The following is a 2,935-nucleotide window of genomic DNA, read 5'->3' as shown; positions in this document are numbered from 1 at the left end:
TTCTGTTTGAATGTATTTTCTTCTCAAAAGGCAGGCTTCCTCCACGTGATGGTGGCTGGCCATCCTCAGTGGACACCCTTCCAGCTGCAAAAAGCTCTAGCTATCATGCCTGTGGTTAAATGGGGGGCAGGGGAAAGGGGCTGTCACGGGGAGGAAACTGGAACTGTTCCCTTTTGTCAGAAAATCAAAAACTTTCTCGGAAGCCACATAGCCGGCTTCCCCTCAGGTCTTGTTGACAAAATCTGGGTCACATGGATGCCCCTAGCTGCAAGGGAGTCTGGGAAGGTAGGAAACAGGGCCATTGTGGGCTTAGACATATCATGATCTGTTGCCTGGGGCTGGCCATGTGGTGACATCACCCAGAATGAAATTGGGGTTTCTTAAGGCATGGAAGAGGAAGACTGGATTGGGTAGGTAACTAATGGGGCCTACCACAAGAAGGTGTCATGAGGCAAACTCAGTAGATCACAGATTGAGAACAGGGAGAAGTTTACGAGAAAAAGGTAGAAATGCTAACTGGACAGAAGCAGCTAATGTCTCCATTACAACTGGGGAACTAAGAGGTAAAAGCCAGGGAAAGAGCTGAATCAGGAGGGGGCGTGGCCGGAAAGGGGAGGACAAAAGGAGAGGACCCACCAGCTGTGGGCAGCACCTGTCAGGACGTCTCCCGGAACATACAGCTCTTTAAGGATTTTCTGCAGCAAAATTTCAGCAAATACAGAGAATTCTTGGTGAGCAAGGAGCTAATGAGACATCTCACCACAGAGAGTCTGAGTTCTTCCTACTACTTCTGTTCCATCCCCATGATTCATGTGCCAAGACGACCCTAAACCAAAGCAACAAAGCCACAGCCTTGGGGCACCAAAGGGAGACCCTGAAAAATCTTCAGTGGTTCCCAACCATCACCAGCTCAAGTCCAACTTCATGGTCTGGTCCTGGCGCCCTCTCTCATCCAACAACTTCATCTCTCACCGTACTCCTTCTCCATCCTCTGCTCTCCACCAGCCCATCAGAGCTCCCCAAATCCAGCCTGCACCTTCCAGACTCCAGGATTTTGTGCCTTATGTCCTTTCTGCCCTTTCCTAGCTGTGACATCTCTGTGCCTCCATTTTCGTACCTATAAAGTGGTAAAAGCATCTCTCTTATCAGGTGTTGGGGGAGTTTTGGAACTTAGGTAACACATGTTATGTGCTGAGAAAACTGGCACATGGTAAGGGCTCAAGACAGGTTAGCCATTATTATTCATGAATCCCTATTTTAAAATTGTAACAAACTCAATGTACCTATTGTAGTACTTACCCATTCCCTCCCTGCTGTATCTGTGAATGAATATGTCAAGAGGGTAAGCATCATGAGGCCCAGGGTGGTGTGTGTGGCTCCCCGGGGCACCATATTCTTTGCAGGGGCCTGCCAAACACACAGCTCATTGCTCTTAGATGGTTCAACCCGAGATGAGAGACAGTCAGCCTGATAAGGGACAGAATGTTGTCCATCCAGGACATTTTGGAGAATTCAGGGCTAGGTTGTGTGGAAAGTCAGTATCCAAGGCTGCTCCCCCTTGCTGGCTGTGGGACAACGCCAGGAAATGGAGCCCACCCACAATTTCACAATGAAGTTCTCGGGAAAGTCAGACAAATCCGTCTACTGATGGCGTGTGGTTAAGGCCCGCTGCCAGGCATCTCCCCCGCAACAAGGGCAGGAACCTGCCAGCATGAGGAGGTAAGGCCTGAGTGCCACTGGCCTCCCTCCACAGTCCATCAGCAGTGACTCAGCAGGAAGCCAGCCAAGGCCTGAGTCACTCCCTCCCCTGCCACACCCAGAGTTTTCCTCCAGTGTTGGGAAGGCGGCTTAGAGCTGGAGGTGTAAATCTTCAGTACCTGGGTATACCCAGACTAATGAAATCACTTGTTTAACACAGCTTAGTATTTAAGGACACAAGCTCTGGAGTTAGACTGCCTGGGTTAGAAGCCTGGCTCTGCCTTTTACTTAATCCAGGGCAAGTTCCTTAGATTCTCTGGCCACAGTTTGCCCATCTATAAATGGGAACAATAACGGTACCTCCCTCAATGGAGTGAAAGAGCTTAGAGCAATGCTGATGTATTAACACCCATTCTAACACATGAGGCCAGTCCCACCTTAGGGCCTTTGCACTTGCTGTTTTCTCTCCCTAGAATGTTTTTGCCCTAGGTGGCCATCTCCCTCACTGAACCCAGTCTTGAGTCATTGTCTCGGTGAGACCTATGACAGCCTCCCTATGTAACCCCTCCTCTTCCTCCAACACTTTTACTCTTTCCCACTTCTCTCCTTAGTACTTATCATCATCACATAGGCTACGCATTTTATTCGTGTATCTTGTCGACTGTCTATCTCCCTCCACCTACACTGAAATTCAAGTTCCATTTTTGTCTGTCTTCCTCCCCGCTGTAATCCCCAGACCTATAAAAGTGCTGACACACAGCAGCTCTCAGTAACCGTATGTGGAATGAATGGAAAATGAATGTCAGCTTATTCACATTTATTTGTCACCAATCATCATTATTATCAATAAAGGTCACCAATCAAGATCACATTATTCCATTACAGTGAGAATCAGAGAAAAGTTCAAAGTTTAAAACCTTACCGCATTCTGCAAATCTGCTTTTGGTTCATTGATACTTGAATAAATAGATTCTCGAAGCTCTGTATCACCTACAGTTAGAGAGGAAAACTCCGTCAGTCCTTGGGGCTGGGCAGGTGGCCCATAAGATACATATGTGATTCAGGCGGGGCTGCCCAGGAGTGGTGAGGACCACGGAAGTTTGGAATGCAATCCCCACCTGTAGAAATTAAAATTAAAAAGATCATCTCTACTAGCCAAACGCACCTCGAAACTACATTTCCGATTCCAGATTCTAACTGTAAGCTTATCTTAGCATCCATTTGATTTTCCCAATTT

Source organism: Lontra canadensis, unplaced genomic scaffold, assembly GCF_010015895.1.
Source record: "Lontra canadensis isolate GAN:19392208 unplaced genomic scaffold, GSC_riverotter_1.0 scaffold154, whole genome shotgun sequence".
Lineage (NCBI taxonomy): Eukaryota > Metazoa > Chordata > Mammalia > Carnivora > Mustelidae > Lontra > Lontra canadensis.
The sequence above is the reverse complement of the archived record's forward strand: the minus strand, read 5'-3'. Positions refer to the sequence as shown.